Genomic DNA, 18,161 nt, shown 5'->3' with positions numbered 1-18,161 from the left:
CAAAGCAATGGGAATTATGTATTCAGAAAGCAAAGCACATCTATCTTTCCTGACATCACCAGTCCCAAGCAGACAGTGAGGGATGACCGTGAAACCGTGTGTGATTCCAAAGGAAAATGCTCCTCTGGTTCCAGCACGAGTGGGCAAGGAGAAGTAGGGAGGCAGCATATCACTGGGTGTGCTAAGCAAAATACAGTAAAAGCTCAAAGTTTAGCAAAGTCCGTGACCAAGTGATCTCATCTTGGTTCCCTGGGTACCCTCCTCTAACCGTGCTAAATACTTCAAATCATAGACATCGCCTATTACCATGACGTTTTATCCCTGAGGAAGCAACTGCATCCTTTTATCCAATTCACAATTTACAAACAATTTGGGAATCAAAAACTAAACTGAAATAAATTTTTGATGACACCCAAGGTTGTACCCATGGCCTGGATGGGCATTCTTTCAGTATGGCTCAGGTATCCTCCTGGGCTTCTTGTTCACTCACTCGAAGAATTTAAGTCCTGATCAAAGTTTACAACATTAAATATGAATGCAAAATGCATAAGGATGTCAGAAACACCACAACAGCCTGAGTATTTCTGCTACAGGAATGCCTCTGCGATTATTAAATGAACATTCCCCTGTGAACACATCGCAAATTTTAAAGCCTTCACCTATTTACAAGTTAGAAAAATATAACTGCTAACGTAACTCCAGATTGTGTCATTTAAATGCAAGGTAGCCTTTTGTTGGAAATTGAGTATTTGATTCTACATTAGGTAAATTATTAATTGGTATGCTTGTTTCTCTTCTGTGTCAGCACTGGAAATGCTAAAATGCTAAACGACAGTGTCCCAATGTGCTTTACACATCTATTAATTAACAAGGGTAAGATTTTAATCAACTTCCACCAGAGAAAGATTAATTGAAACATTCAGAAATTTATGTCAAAAACGCCTTTTACATCCAAAGGAATAGGAGGAGAAAGTCATTGCAATTATAGTTTATTTACTTGCTAGCAGGGAGAGTATGTGCTACTTGGATTTCGTTCCAAGACAGCACTGAATTTACTGCAACTACAAATCAGTTGCTGGGTTTGATATCCAGTATAAATTTTGTTATATCGAGACTTGGGGGACTGTGCAGAAAGGTATTGTAAGAAGCTTTTAGGATTATTTGGGCATTCTGAAATGTGCTCTTACTTTCCAACCATGTTCAACTGAAACAGGCCAAGGCAGACAGACTGGCGAAAGCCCCCAGTGTTTGCTGGGTTCGTGCGGGTAATTCCCCAGCAGAGCAAGTTCTCCCAGCCTTCATCTCTTTCTGGCATAGCTCTTGTAGCTCTGAGCTGCAAGACTGCTGAAGTGCATGGGAGGAAAGTTGGTAAGCAGTGCCATGGCCAACAATTTCCTTTGCTCTAACACAAAATCTTCTCACACATGGGATGCTTTTCTGCTTTTCCAACAAGAAAGTGTCAATTGGTTTCCTGTGGCTATCTGGGAACACAGTTGGGATCCAGACCACGCAGCTGCCCCTCTGAAGGCCTGAAACACCACCCGTCCAATAAATCCTAATCCATCTCTAGGCATTCAGTCTTCTCAGCTTTTCTGAGTCACACCAGAGGATTTGGTTTATTGAATTTTGGTAAAAGGAAAATTTAATGATTTGAGGTTGAAAATGCGTGGGACTCCCTTTGCTTTTAGAAAAAAACACTGTGGTACTTTGCAGTACAATATTAACTTCTCCTTTTCCAATGAAACCTGCTTGGATAACATCTTTAAATGGATTTTAATTAGACAAGTTAAATCTCTTTGGGACACTTCCTGCCTCTGTTTAAAAAATAATAATTCTCCAAGAATTTACTGAAGTGACTGTCCGCATACAGAACTGTTCAAAATAACTGTAGCTCACTGTCTTCATAACAACATATAAAATTCAGTGCTGCTTAAAGTTCATTTGAGAAACGTGGCCCTATGTTACTACTGGGATGTGAAACCAATGTATGGGCAGAAAAATAAATTTTAAAGCACCAATCAGAAAGGATTGTGAAGGATTTCCTCTGCAGTCCAGCTACTAGCTGAAGCCAGCTGGGTTGTGTGTAGCCGTGTCTCCCATGCACGTGACAGTGAATCCCCTCAACTTGATTTTCAGTCATTGAAAAATGTGTTTAAATACCAAACTGTGCAGCAGAGACAAGGGGCATGAGATTATCTGTAAGATGTGCTACTTTCTTCCTTTGGAAACATATTGATGTCTCAAAGATGCTGCTTAAGACGATATTTGCTTTGCAATCGCATCAAGCCCCTGGTTGATTACATCAAGCCCCTGCAGAATCTGCTCTGCAAGAGAGGGAACGATTTGTCATAGCTTTGGACCTTCAACGTACCTGCAGGGGGAACTACAAAAATAAAAAATAAGAAACATACTGCAAAACTTAAGACCTTTAAGCATGTGGAAAGGGAATAAACATTGCACAAAAACAGTAACTACAGTTTCAGAAAGCGGTGGTGAGCGAGTCCCTCCAACTCACACCCGGCCACTTTCTGCTCTCTGTGGTGTCTTTTCATCAAGCCAAAGAGAGCTGGAGGCATTGCCAGATTTAAGCTGGGAAGTTTGTGTCAGAACGTAAATATTCTGTTAATGTAGTGTTTTTTAAGCTGAATGTAGATTAGCACTGGGCACCAAGTCCAGGGGAAATCAATACAGCCCTGTTAGTCTATGTCAAAGGGAGTGATGGAAACTTGAAAAGGGCTCAATAATAAAGTTCTCTTTGAAAGACAAAGTTAGCCCTCAAAGGCAAACTCTTCCAGGCAATTTCTTAAGATATGATTAAAGATGGCCATGAAAAACTTACTTCATTAATTATTTACCTTATCATTGTGAGTTCTACTTAAAATAGCTATACACATTTGATAATTGGAAAAAATAACTTGAAAATCAGTACTCAGATTCTGATCAGGAGCAGGTTATGCTTAAACTCCTGAAATATTAAAACATATTTTAAAATAAAGGAATCCAAATGCCATGCAACAGTTTGCAACACACATGGCTTTTACTACATCGTATATCAAACTGAGCAGCAATAGAGCTGTGCATTCAGAATCCAAATTAATTCTTCAAAAAAGAAATGGGGCTCAGACCAAACAAGTTTGTGAGCATTTTTACTCACATTGCAGTTAGAATTTTACATGAAAAATGTCCCATAATGTTTCTATCCAATAAACAAAATTATACAGCTATATAAACAATACAATAACTTTCAGTTTCAATCAGCTTTGACGTATTTTGTAGTTCCTATTCTCCTCTGTTAAATAACAGCTCTAGGGGTCCATCCCTCCATGTCTGCCCACCCTTCACCTGCACCAGCTTCTCCAGCAGAGCCCTTGTCCTTCCCCCTGCTCAGACACTGTAGGGATGACTGAAGGAGCAGCCACCTCGTGCTCATGAAAAGTCTCCACTTGTGCCTCGCAATGTCAATTATTCAACATTTTACTATTCAGTCTTAAGCTCTGCCAAAAATGTTACTTACAGAATGGAAGTGACAGAATCTGGCTTTTCCCCAGGTCTGCAAAAGAGGTAGATGCTAAAGCATGGTTTTGCTGACACAGCTTTAAGAGTTTTGAGCATAATTCAGAGGTTGTGTAGCCAAAAAAAGTTCAGAAACTTCAAAGGAGCCCTACCAGATCACACCTAAGCATTGCAGTGGGAATAATACTAGCCAAACAATAATAAAATAGTCTGTGTAAAGAAAATGTATGCAACCTTCTTCTATACCCACACATATATAGAAATTCTAGTTTTACCAGTAGTCCCACTTTTGCTCCTCAGATATTACATTACTTTAGCATGAAAGGCCCCAAACATAGGTCGTCTGAAATGAGGTAGCTGCTGTTGTCCCACAGCAGGAATTTAATCTAGTCTGATTTTTATATTTTATTGGAACAGACAAGGAGAGTTTATGTGCTCAGCTAACACATCTCAAGAATTTCCAATGAGGAGCCACAATTTTATAAGCCATTCAGTTCCTGCCTGCAAGAGCATAGCTGGTTTGCCCTGAATCTACAAAAGACAAATTGATAAACTGCAAATGAACCAGGCTCTACAGAACTTGTGAAGAGTCCCACTAAGTGCCTTTTAGGCCATATCTCTTGGCCTCTCTTTGGTTTCTGCAAAGAGGTGCAAGATTCCCCCTCTCCAGCTCCATGGGGCTCTGTTAATGAGAATGTCACCTTTTAAAAAGTGTGTAGACCACCTTTCAAGATCACTAAAAAATAGCATGGATCAACAGGAATATTGAGATGAACATCTGACAGTCAGATTTAATGGTGTGTCTTTAGTGGGAACAGCCCGTGGTGTCACATCGGGGAAGGCTGACTCCACAACTTGCAGGTGGGCCAGGAACCACAGGGAAAAGGCAATTCTCACTTCAGCAGTTATTCCCCAATGGCAGCTACTGATGCTGCCCCAAGCTATGGGAAGGAGAATCCTCTCCCAGCCTTTCAGTAAGTTCAGCCAGGGACAATGCACTTTCCATTCCAACCCCTGTTCTTGAATGGCACTACCATCCAGCGGCCCCATTGCTAATGAGGGATGTTATGGCCATGCAAATCATGATATTAAAAAAGGCCAACTGTATTGCACCGCCCCCCCCCCTTCAGGCCTATAATAACACATTCATATTCTGAGCACACTTACAAGTTTGAACAAGGTTACTGAAAGAAACCTGAATGCCACATTAACTTAATTTTATTGTCCCACCTCTTTGGAAAATCAGATACTTTTTTTTAATAATATCTCCCAAGCACTTGGTGTTAGGAGCTTAATTACAGATTTGTAATTCTGTATTCATGAAACTCCACATTTTCAGCGTGTTGTAAGAGAGGGATTTACAGTCCCAGAAATGTGGAGGTTACTTAGGATGACAAAACTTGCAGGAGGAATATTGAATTAACAATACCTGGTATGTGCTATTGAAAAAGAAATACCATAAGAATATTGAATTAAGAGACCATTTCCAGAACTGGTGGAAAGGTTGCCTTTTTGCAGATAGGTAGCTGAGCATCTACACTCATTTTAAGGCAAGGAAGGCAAGGCTGCATGCCAGTCTGTAGGCTGTGCCTAAACCTGATGCATCTTTGAGTGTAGGATGAAGAGTGTGCCTAAAACACCTATCATACAAGATTCTGTATACATTTCTGCTCACTTACCAAAGCTAAGGTTTTATTTTTCTCCTTGCTTTCCCCTTCTAGAAATTCAGCTCTGTAACTCTTACGGGAGGTTGGTCACAGAAAGAGTTGTCCTGTTTTTTTGTAGGGAAGAAAGTTGAGAGGGGGGCTGTGTTTTCTGCTGTCTGTATCTAGTACAGCCAATAAAACTGGCAAAGCTGCCCCCAGCTCCCATCCCCGTGGAAAGCTGGCCATGCTGCTCTTCACCTTCCCCACAAAGTGTATGGAATAACAACCAGAAAAGACAAACGCCGCAAACCAGATGTTGTTTATGCAGAGGTGCAAACCACTCATGGCTGGTTCGTGACACCACTACTTGGACATCCTAGGAGACAGCCAAAACAAGAGCTTCACAGGTGCCTTGTACCTTTGTAGATAGCCAGGCAGGTGACAACTGCTGGATTTATCTGAAGTCTCTCCAGTCTTATTTTCCTGCCAAGGGCAATCAAGCAGGAGCAGGAGGACAAGTGGCTCTGCACAGCCAAGCTTCTCGCTAGTACACCCATTAGCCTCCCACCATCGTTCCCTCCATCCCCACCTCTTCAATCCCTCACGGATCTCCACCAGGGTCGCTGTCACCTCCATGGGGCATGTGCAAGCCTCAAGGTGGACTCAGGCTGTGGTGGAGAGGCAGCCTGGTCAGCTGTGCACACTGGGTGGAAATGCAGGGCCAAAGCAGCACGGCTGCAGCCAGCAACATCTGACATTCTTTGTTTTGCTGCTAAAAACAGTTGCCATTTATCACAACCTCCCAGAGAGAATACTGGAGTTGATTTCAGGTGGATAATCCACCTCTCACACAAGAAACTCAGACTGCCATCCTCCTCTGATTCTAACATTAACCCAGAATATAACGAATTATCCCTTCATTTTTCTGAGAAACTCAGGACCTCCCTGCATTTGACAGAAGGTGACTGCAATGCCTCAAACACCTTTGCATTAACCGCTAGCAGATTATGACTTTCTTTGGCAAATACCAAGTCATCCAAGGCTGCTTTTATTTTATGAACTCAAGGCATCTTTCAGACATTAATTCAGGAAAGCTGGCACCAGCTCGATCATGGAGGAAAGCAGTGCTGTCCCCTTTTTCAGGTAAGCCACAAATGCATTAAGTGCTTTGCTTAAGGCCAGAAGTGAGTCATGGGAAGAGCCATGCACAGTACATCCCTCATGCTGCTGCCATCATCAGCTCCCAAAAATAAAAGGAATAATTAATGAGAGCCTCTGAATTTATATTAGAATTTGAGTTCGTGGTCTGAGCCCGTTATATTGGATAAGACTCGCGGAGCTGTAATTTAAATGGTTATTGTTAACTACCCATTCTCATTCAACTGCTTTTCTTTACAGAAGGTCTACAAAGACTTTTCTGAAATATATTCTTTTTAATGCTAAAGTAACCTCAGATTAACCTGACAGACACCTATGTTGAATGAGTTAAAACCAAACCAAATGCTGTGAAGGGTTACACAGCAAGCAAGCTGGAGCTCTTGTGGTTGGGGAGGCTCCACAACAGCGTCACACCAGGTGAAAGCTGCAATTCTGCACCAGGGTGAGGCATGGCTTTTCCAGGGGGCTTGAGGGAGAGGGTTGGTTTTTTTATTATTATTATTATCCTAGATTAAAATTTTGAATGTACAGCTGTCATTTGTAGAAGAGAGGTGTTTGTGGATCATTTACTAATAAACGGTATGTTCTCTTACAATCTCAGCTATAAAAAGTAAATTGTTGGTTATGATTCATTGGTTGTACCAATGCAAATACTACCCTTTAAATATGGTGTGATTAATTTAATAGTTCACTTAGGCTGCAGGAAATTATCCAGTAGAAATAAACAAGTAGTTCGATTCAGGAGGAATTTCACATTGTTTTTCCTAACATTTACAGCCATGATATAAACAAATCAGAAGTATCTCAAACATTTTCAGTCATAATTGCCATATGTTGTTATTAAAAATTATCCTAATTCTTGGTCAATTACACTAATATGAAATGTTTCAACAGAAATGAAACTACCATGTGAGCGCTAGTTATCCCAACCTCCTTGTGTTGTGATTTCTAAAGTGACTGGGTTTTTAACTCATTTTAGAAAAGGTAGTGTAAAATATGGAAATTAGCCCAACGTACATAAAGCAGCTCAATTAATTTTCACAGGTGAGTTGCTGAATGGGAAGGTTTTAAATAGAACTTAGCTACAGAGAAAATAATAAAAAAGGCATTACCCAAATCCATCAATCTTCACACAGAACCTCTGTTGTAGTGTTTCATATTCATCATCCATTTGGGGACAAGCAACTCATCATTCGTTTTGTTCAGTGAGAGATATGAAATAATACTAGGACTATTGAACATAGTTTCAGGCTGCTTTATAATGTTCCTAGGGGCAAAGACAGCAATTTTTTACATGGAAATGCAACATTAGAGAAGCATTGAATATAAAATTATCCATGGCACTGTGCAATTTGGCTGTCAGCAGGGAGGAGGAGACACCTCCCCTGTACACAGGGCCCTGCAGGACTTCCCTGCGATGCTGCAGGAAAAGCCAGACATACAATTTGCGGAGAGATACTTGACACTGCAAAGGCTCTTATCATCACAACTTGCCTGCATCTCCATTTTGGGATTTATAAGACCCTACAGTTTTCAAAAAGTGGCTCCACTAAGCCAAACACTTCAAAACACTGCCTGGAGATGACTGACCGCACTTGGAAACATAACCGTGAGGCAGCTAGCCCTGAAATAATCCCAAAAGCACTGCACCTAATGCAAACCAGAGGAGAGGAATGACAGAGGTAGGCTTAAACAGTCACTTTATTTGGCCAAGAAGGGCTGGCAGCTGCCGGAGGTTACATCTGTGTTACCACTAACACCATACCACAGCCGGCCTGGAGGCCATCCCTGCAGGAGGCACCACAGATGCCTCTGTAAAACCAGGAGAGATGTCAGCCTTCTCCTATGGGTAGTGCCCTCTCACTGATGGATGTAACACATGCAAAATGTTTATCATGAAAGAGGCCAGGAACAGACCAAACAAGGCTTGAGCTGGTAGGTGCTGCAGGAGACTTGCCATGAGGTATGGACAGACGTCCGAGAAGAGGCAGGCCTATACTCCCTGTGCCAGGGAGACTGAGGCTGAACACACCAAGTCTTTATAATGAAACACAGGGTTACATATACTATAATTTGTCAATTTGGGCTGTTGCTTTTCACTTGGAACAAGTTCAATTTTAATCCTTTGAAGTACAGAAAAAAGTACAGCAGAAGACTAAAAGTCTGTGGGGTTTAAGTGCATGGTGCATGATATGGCGCAAAAAAAAAAGTTTGCTTTTGCAGTATGTCTTGTCTTAAAATCTGAAGCAGAAAGGACAAAGTAGAGGAGAAAACTGCTGAAACCCTGAACTTGACTCAGGCCAGTCTTCTCAACATCGCCACATTTCTCCAAGCAGAGACTGAGCCACCTCTCGTCCCCCGCGAGTACAACATATGGCTTCGTTCAGGAGAGTCCTGCCATCTGAAAATGAGGTTGCATTAATATTTCAGTGCACATTTAAGCACTAGTCCTTAGAGTGAGTTTTCTGCGCAGTTCCCTTTGCACACAGCAGTCCTGGAGAGCCACCACAAGGCTGCTTTCCTACCCTGGCACAGGCACCAACACAGATCCCTGCCTGCCCTCGCTCCATCCGTCTGCTGAGCACACCTTCTGCAGCTGGGAGCACCGACACGGTCCTGGCTGTTCTAACGCGTCTCAGCTGAAATGATGAACAGCACTCAGACATTTTTCATGGAGGAAATCAATTACTGTTCAGTAAAAATAACTAGAACAGCTAAATTTTTCTAAAGTCAACTATTTGCCCTTTATTAATCACCTGGGCCCAATGCCATCTTTTTTTCAACTCTTTTTATCAGCAGTAGAGGAAAAATGTGTGTATGAAGTCACTGAATCTAGTCTGAAGCACACTTTTTTTGTCCATTTCTGTGAGTTTATAACTTCACTGCATTCTCTGAAGACCTTCCCAAGAAACAGACCTTTTTATATGATCAATTCATACACCACCATAGCCTGCAAGCTAGAAATATGTATCTATTACATGCACCTCCTGCTGCAGGCAGTTTTCCAAAAACCTTTGCCATGAATCTCAACAAATTAAGTCATTTCCAAAGTCAAATTAAGTAATTTCCAATATTGCCTGCAAGAAGTTAATGAAATGAGTGCATGCTCCTTCAGTTAAACAAGAAAGAATTTTAACCATCATCAGGTCAGTCTCAAATTATTCATGTTCAAGGCCAAAATGAGTCTGAATTAGCCTTAAGTTAATAATACAGTTGTTAAAGTTTTTCCTGTATGTTTTTGAGCATATGAAGAAAACCCTGGAAAAAAATGTTTCAGAATTTTTAGTTAAGGTTTTTGTGTTGACATTTCCCAAAGGAAAGAAACTGTACAAACACTGTCTTTGATTTGCTAAGTTTCATACAGAAACATGTCATTAAACAGTCAAAATATATATATTTTGCATCAAATGACTTATGCTATGCAAGCTTATGCGTACCTCTTTTAGACACCATATATGATGCCACACAGTCCATATGGCAGATTACATTCATCTGTCAGTAACTTTGATCGCTTCTGAAGACACTTTGCCCTCACCTCTGAGCTATTTCTTACAACCCACAGTTTCATCCCTGTTTCCAGCAGCTGCATAAAAACAAAGCCCTGCTCAAGAAGCATTTCTTTGCAGAACATATAATTAAATTGGATTCTAATTACAGATCATAAGTTACAGAAACTTCTTCAGAAGAAAGATGCCCAGAATGCTACATGGAAATGCCATGTTTATTATTGAGGTTATTCTAAAAGGATTAGGAATTGAACAAACTACACAATAGTGGGACCAAATTATGAATTCTGTATTAATAACATGTAATCACTTTTAAGGTGGTGTTAAGCTCTAGTATACACAAATATCATTCCCTGTTTACATACTTAAAAATTCAACATCACTTCTGTAGAGCACCAGCAGAGGTAAGGACTGTGTAGTTGTTGCTTCCTGTAGTAGAAGAAACAAATGATACCTCCGGTTAAGTTTTTTTCCTATAAGAAGATGGACATCAGTATGCAGCCAAACCCCTCCAGGAAAGCCTGAGCTCTAACATAAGCACTCAGTTCCCAAAGAGCAACTACGAGCCAACAAATAGATTAAAGAGATTAAAGCAACCAGCAAACACTTAGTGCTCGCTCCAGCTGAACCCTCACCATGGCAGTAGCGCCCTTGCAGAATTCAAATACTGTGCATTGAGGAAACACACACAAGGATGTGAAACCATAGCACTAAGAAATTGAACAAAATAAAGTCCGACAGCTGAAAGGCAGAGACTAGAGCCACGGTGGCACATAGAAATTTGTTTTGGCTCCTGACACCTCAACAGGGAGCCCAGCAGTCACTTGGGCTTGTTGTGCTATGAGCATGAGTCAGGCACCCAAGGGTGGCCATCTGCAAACCCACACCAAGAGGGCTCCATGGACCAGCCATAGGACAGAAGCCTGAAGCTGTTTTCCTCTTGTCCAAAGAAATCACCTTCACAACACCAGGAGGCCGGAGCTGCCCTGGCCAAGGTAGGCAGCCACCAACTCCCCCGGTTGAGCTGAGCCCCCCAGCACTGCAATGCAGCAGAGCTGCTGAAGGCTCCCAGCTGGTTTAATGACACTCACAGAGTCTGCTTTCACAGGTGGTATGCAGAGAGCCCTAGTGAAGCATTTTTATAAGAGCTATCTGGTCAAAGGAAAAAAGGGAGAGGATGCAGCCCACAGCGTTTGATATGCATGGAGCGAGGAACTATATGGCTTTGTCCGGGGTAACTGAAGAAGGAAGACAGTTCAAAGCTGGCTCCAGCAGATCCCTCATGTTGTCCCTGGCACCCTAACAATGGGAAGGCAGGATAGCAAGTGTTATGGTTCATAAGATTTTGCTGCCATCTTCTGATGAAAAGCCATTACATGGGAATAAAGGTGCTGCCAGACTTGAGGCAGCCCCACGCCCCCATAAAGACACGCTCCCCCAGGATGCACCCATGGGAAACACGACTCCTTCAGCTCCCCAGCAGCCCACCAGGCTCTGCTGGAGAAGTGATAACTTGATATCTGAGGCGTGATAGCTAGAGAATGTTCTTCAATTTTTTAAAACTTTTTTTTTCCTTTTTAAGTGTTTGTTCTTCTCCTCTGAAAATGGGTTAAATATTTCAGTGTCTCATTTAATGTAACATTTTCACATTTCTAATTCTTGAAAAATGGGGCTTTATATAATATGCAGAAAAATCAGCCTACCATTAAAATATACTTCTTCTGAAGATAATGATGAACAGCCCACTTCTATTTTGCATTACAGAGGCACACTAGCCTTGCTCCCTTCTCAAACTTACCATGGGTGACTTCAGACTAAAACTTATACAAAACAACCAAACTGGAGGAAGGACGATCTCCTTTCAGTGTTTGATCTGCAAAGCTTTTTCAGTATCTTGGAAAGAATTTATGTTTTTCTATTCCACAATATAAATCAGATCTTCTCATTCCTGTCATAGTCCTATTTATTTTACTCTCATTCCCCATTCTTCATTGCAGATGGAGTCAAATGAAATATTCTTTTTAAAGCCACTCTCTTTTCCCAAATAGAATGCCACATGCACTTCAGCATATGTAATAGACCACTGAGGGCTGCTTTTTTGATGCTGTTTCGTTTTTTTCCCCCCTTTGCTGCACTTAGGATAAACTTTAAATTCCCTTAGGGGTACTTAGAAATTATTATGTCAGTGTAATTACAAACAACTCATAATTTTGTCAACCCCCCTCCAAACAAAAAAGCCCTTATTTTACCTGTACTCATGTTTTCCTCATCACTTCCTACACAACACCTGGACTTGGGTGACCACCTACATTTATCACAGGTGCAAACGCAGATCTGCACAAGGTGCAGTGGACCACAGTGTTGCACCACAAAGACCCCTCGTGTGGGCAGTAGCTGTGATTTACCAGGGGGCAGCAGGAATAACACTGCCCCACATACCCAAAAAGTCCTTGCCTTGCAGCAGAAGAGCAGTCAAGCCAAGCCATACCAGCATGCTCCCTGCATTTCTGTGTAACTTCCCTGCCCCAGCCCAGAAACTAAATACTAAGAAAGAATTAAGCATCAATGATGAATCTGGTTTTAGTGGGAAGTATCTATTTACCACCAACTGTGTTTGGTATACAAGCTGGAGAAGTGCTGGCATTGTTGCTATATGATAAGCAAAGAGCAGAAAAACAGGCATGCAAATTTGTAATTTTTAACATAATAAATCAAAATTGTGGTTTATTAGAAAAGTGATATAAACTAATAAGACAAGTACTTTAATATTATCATGTAATATAACACTGATCATATTCTTCTATTTGATGGAGTTACAGGCCTATCTGCAAGTTTTAGGCCTAACTCAACACTTATTGTTAAGGGTCACTTCCAGCCTTATTTCCTATGAGTCTTTGAAGAGTCATCACAACATGTGTATGTCAGTTGAGATCAATACAAAATATACTCTGGGAGCAAAACTTCCTGGTGTGCTTTAGTCTATGGTATTGTGCGTACCAGTGATATGTCCAGTTAATGATTTTCTCACCACATACTGACTACAACAATCATGGGTTTGTCCTAAGCTACCATAACCTTTCATAGAACACATCACCATCTTCTTTTCAGTAATGAGCTCTACAACACTGAACTAAATTTAAATGATAGAAGTGATCAGAAATCCATAACATCCTGTCATTATCACTGAGGTTTGTTTACTTCAACAAATCTAATGCCATCTGATTAAATTTTATAATGTTTGCATATCATACCATGAACTTGCTCAAACATCAGAAAATGATTGACTCTTCAACAGAAAATTATATACAAATGAATGCAAATCCATCGACTTAAAATGTAACAGACTGCATTGTTTGTTATGGATGTGGATCTCGATCTCTGTGTTCATACAACTTCACTGCTGTACAGCACACACATTGTGAGTTGGCCTGCGTCTGATCTAAAGTGCTTTAATTTAATATATTTATTCTCATGCATAATTTATTCACATTTCTTGCATAATTACTTTTTTTTTTTCCAGGAGTTTAATGGGTTTAGTTCATCTATGCAGAATAGTTAGAGAATTTAGGCATAAAAAAGTCAGGACATGCAGAAGTCATCTCAGGGTTCAGACTCCAGACCCACCTTACACTAGCAAAAGGCCACAGCTGTCAGTCCACAGAAGAGCTACATCATCATGTGAACTACAGAATAAATTACTTTGCAATGGAGCCCAAACCAGGACAACGTCTTCATTTGAGCTTCATAGGTTAGGCTTCCTATACTTTGATTAAATACACATTTGAACAGCCATATTAATAAAATAACCTATTAACTGACAACCTAATTTGAACAGGCAAGATCACAGGAGTTCAAGATCTATCTGAAACCCTCTTCATTATGATGTTCATAAACACCGCAAATATCACCGGCAATTGCAGCCAGTGCCTCTGAGCACTAAAAGCATTACTCCCTGCACCACAGCAATTTTCCACATGCAGAATTAGGTCAAATTAACTAAACCTGGCAGATATTGTATGGTTTATACCACACACCGCACTCCGTAGCTCTCATTCTTCATTGGACATTTCTGAAGAGTCTTTTTCTTCCCCAGAAAGATGTATTCTGTTACAGGGGATCTCTTGCAAGAAGAATGGAATGATATTAGCTCTTAACAAATCTGATGAGTGAGCTGTCACATGTAGAAAATGGATCAATATTCAAAGTTAAAAAAAAAAAAATCCATAAAACATCTTTCTTTCTGCTTCCTTTCAAGAATACCAATCAATAATCAAGAATACCGACATGATCTCCTTGAGGATGATTTCCCTTGTCCTTGATCAAATGACTGTTAAACTCCTTAGCTTCCATAACAATCTCTTTCTCTGCTTGTGCTATCTGAAAGTAGACAGAAACTTCTGTCCTGCACATAAGGTTTCAAGAATCTTGCAGGCAAATGAAAAACTCATTGAGATTTGAAGACAACCTGCTCAGGGAGCCACGACACGTATAGCACGATACATACTGTGATACTGTGCCTCAGACTGCTCAGTGGAAATAACAAGCAATATTCCTTTAAGAAGTCTAAATCAAGATTCACTAAAAAAAAAAAAAAAAGACAGCTGATCAAATCTTTTGCAATAAATGCTAATGAATAAATGATAAGCAGCACTGTTTGCTTCATGTTCTGGAATAGGGCACATAAATGAATCCATTGGCTGTCAGGTCCCATGAAGAAACATATGGCTTCAGTCTAATAATGCAAATGTGTCCACATTTTGAAGCAATTAAAAAGCTGGCATTATTAGATGGCTTGTAATTTGTATATAATGCATCTTCTATTTTCACCTAGGGCTTTCCTTTTAAATTTATTTCCTCTTATTTTCCATATTGCTCATTAGTTGAATCCTGAAAAGTTCTTTTAGCGCTACTGTGCTCAATATAATTTGGTATTTAATATATTTCTAACATTTTATATTCAATTATAACGTTCTCTTACCTTCCCGTCACATTTAAACACAAGCTGCCTGTATTAATGTCAAATAGTATCTTCAGCACCAGAAGTTTCTCTTGCTGATGCCCAAAACTGGATAGTTCTCTGTATTTTTCCTACCCACCTTCGACCCTCTCTGACCTAGGAGCTGAAATGACCCTGAACTCATAGCTCTGTCCCTAACCTCTTTTCTTATGATGTAGAGGCCAATTCTGCTGGAAAACTCAATGAAACTAAAAGTTGCCACTGTTGAGAGTTCCAACAGTCTTAAAATGTGGTAAATACATAATATGCTAAATCTCCAAAGATGCTAAACAGCACCAATTGCACCTAACATAGCAAAGTGATTACTAAATCGATGGCTACCTACCATTTCTTAATCTTCCCAGTTCTCAATATGCATTCTAAAAACCTTTTTCTTTCTTTTTGTTTAAGTTCAGAATAGAAATTCTTCCTAAAATTGCATACTACTATCATTATACCACCATAAATGAATGAGGGGACAAAACCAAGAGCAGGAAAAGACTGAAACAGAGTACATCAGGAGACGTCAAAGCAGTAGAGAAAGCTCTGGCTCTATTCTTTCATTCTTCCTTCAGACTGCAGGTTCAAAGTTTTTAGCAGAAATTAATCTAATTATGGCATAAAGAGTGAGTCTATTGGAAGTTCACAAACCAATAGAAAAAAAAATATCTTTGTTCTTATTTGCCCATATTTCCTATCTTTATTTTCCTGTTGCCCAAAACAGGAGGGTCACCACATCAGTCCCCACTCACTGAGTCATCTCAGGCAATGCAAACATACTGCATATTTAGTGCACCTGATGCACATTATTACTGAAGATCCAAACACAGAAGTACCTTACACACATTTTTAAAAATAGCTATGGCTATGAAGAGAATGTAATGGCCTTATAATAGCATGGTTAATTACTAATATTTTAAATATAACTGAAGCATCATTAATGTTTCTCAACCACAGGCCAAGAAAAATGTTATGAGAATTATTAAAAGTCTTGTCCAGAATGTTGCAGAGATGATGATGAATAGATGTTCTCAAGCGTGTTAGAATATAAAGTCTCTTAGCCCTTTCTGACTACTACTTAGCTATAAACAGAAAATACACTTTTTATGGATTTTCACAGATAATGAAGTTGCAGGCTCACGAAAGATTTGCATGCTGTTTGTGTTTGATGTATTGCTTCGAGGTGGCGTCACCACGTAAATTTACTGTTAATGTGTTGTGTTTTTTTCCAAGATAAATCACCTGTCCTGAGATTTAAATGAAGACCAAAAAATATAAAGTCTTAAAATTAAGAAGTCTTTATGGATATTTTGTTGTACTAGATTAATGGGCATATATCTAAACAATTAAGATCAATAATTCCATTAGAATGTAAAGTCAGTATATTTTCTCCTTTAACCTTCATCTAGTGTGCTGTAGATTATTACTGGAAACACACATCTAGTAACTACTTGAAAAACACATTAGAATGCAGGCACAAAATCTGTAAACATTTGGGTTTGGGGGTCTCAGGATGCTGTTTAAGGAGAGCCCCAGCGCATCTGTCAGAAACCTTCGCAATCTAGATAAGAAAGGTGTTGGCATTACAGTGTAAGTGCTGAATCAATTCACAAAACAGGTCTGAAAATGAAACAATTCAAAATGCAGCTGCATTTAGCAAGTCTGCAAGAGCTGCAAATCATTTTGGCCAGTGCCTAAAATCAATGGGATCTAGGGATGCAGCAAGCACTGGGGGCAGCAAGCACTCCTTTTCTTAGCTTTGGCAGAACAGAAGAGTTGGCATGCCAAGGAAAATAATATCGGAGACCTGACTATGTGCCCATTGGTACATGTGCTCATTTTACCTACCAAAAAGCAGGGACAGAACTTGCTCTGGGGAGCCCAGCCTCCTGCACCGCTCTGAATTTTGGTTTTGTGGCAGGCTGCACTAGATGGGGATGTCACAGCTTCCATGGACTCAAAGAATTAGCTCCTATGTATCTCTAGTATCTTATACCTATCATTCTGTAAATAGCACAAGTTATATTTCTGTTTAAGAGACTAAAATCATCTACAATCATTCCTCACATGGATGCTTAATTTCTGTTCCTGTAGTAGGTGTGATTCAGTATTAAGCAGTGAATTAGCCTCTGTAGTCAGTTCATGCAGTCTGTATAATACGGATTGATATACACACACTCAAAATACAGCTGCTGAATATATTTTGTAATAAAACCTACACTCCTGAACGACTGTAAAACTGTGGTCCTTTTTAAGTTTAATATTTACTCTTCCTTTTGTCACAGGGACACAATGAAGCTGATTGCTTGGATACAGATGACATTACAGTCTATCTTTACTTTGTCAGTGCTTTTTTTTCTTTAACTCTGTGCATTTACACATGAATGGGCCATTGGTTCTAAATGGCAAAAAGATCACAGTGAATTATATTCACTTTAGTGGTATGGTGTCAAATTCAATCTAGTATAAAATCCCACATCTTTTCAAATGGAGGAAACCATTTTAATTTGTATCCTCAGCAGCTGAACTTTCCTTTTCACCCTTTCACTGACAGCACAGCTAGATTCGGCCAGGAACTTCATGCACACACAGTCCATTAGACATCCCTGAAATTGAGGGGTATTTGGGGAATCACTTCCATAACATTTGGAAACCTAGCACAACCTTAATTTTCTTTTCAATATCAAAAACAAAAATAGAGAACACTGATATGCTTGAATGCAGGTAAAAATCAAGAGAAGTGGTGGCTCAGAGTAACAGTAATTAATCAGAAATGTAGTGTTGCATAGTAGGTCTAATCTGGGTGCAATTCAGCACTGATTTGGCTCTATTGATCATTTGTGTGTAATTGAGTGTCTCTAAACACTAGGTATGACTGATATCTTTTTAGTGCTGGGTGCTCCGCTCACTGAGAGTCCAGGTCTATCCTGGAGCTTTTGACAGTTGCTTCCTAAGCTAGAAAGGCAAAATCGTGTTGGATTAAACACCTATACAACAGAATGGGAAGTAACAGGTCATGCTCGTACTTAAAGTGAAATATCTTTATGGACTTTATTAGACATGATCCCCCCTACCACCGTGAATAAATACCTGGGAGACAGCAACAGAGAACAGAGCCATCTTCCTACAAAATGCTGTGTTCAGCTGGGCTTGAGCCAAACTCACAGTTTGTGCATATCAAAGTAAGCCTTTGCCTGACGTAGTAGATCCTGACTTGTTTGTATACCCTGGTCCAAAGATCTTTAGATACCAGCTTGCACCCTTCTTCAGTGCAAGGAACCCTGAAGCTCTTCCTGCAAAACCTTCTTGTCTTGTTAACAAAAATAAAACAAGCCAGCAAGC

At 40.1% G+C, this 18,161-nt stretch overlaps 1 long non-coding RNA gene across 4 annotated transcripts in view; it reads right to left on the bottom strand.

The window, feature by feature from the left end:
• Window positions 1–18,161, bottom strand: part of LOC106020252 (uncharacterized) — a 120,239-nt gene that overhangs the window by 86,244 nt on the left and 15,834 nt on the right. Inside the window, exons 3-4 of one of the 4 annotated variants that reach the window (XR_002406623.4) lie at window positions 8,843–8,956; window positions 8,516–8,718 (exon numbers count right to left, since the gene is read on the bottom strand). The exons of 1 other annotated variant lie outside the window; for it this stretch is intronic. This is a non-coding gene — a long non-coding RNA (uncharacterized lncRNA). Of the gene's footprint in view, window positions 1–8,515; window positions 8,957–18,161 lie in introns of those variants that run through there. 2 more of the 4 variants (XR_002406622.4, XR_001195692.5) reach the window with 2 other exon arrangements.

This window comes from Anas platyrhynchos, chromosome 9, assembly GCF_047663525.1.
Source record: "Anas platyrhynchos isolate ZD024472 breed Pekin duck chromosome 9, IASCAAS_PekinDuck_T2T, whole genome shotgun sequence".
In the NCBI taxonomy this organism is placed as follows: Eukaryota; Metazoa; Chordata; class Aves; order Anseriformes; family Anatidae; genus Anas; species Anas platyrhynchos.
This window is presented reverse-complemented; position numbering and strand designations above follow the sequence as displayed.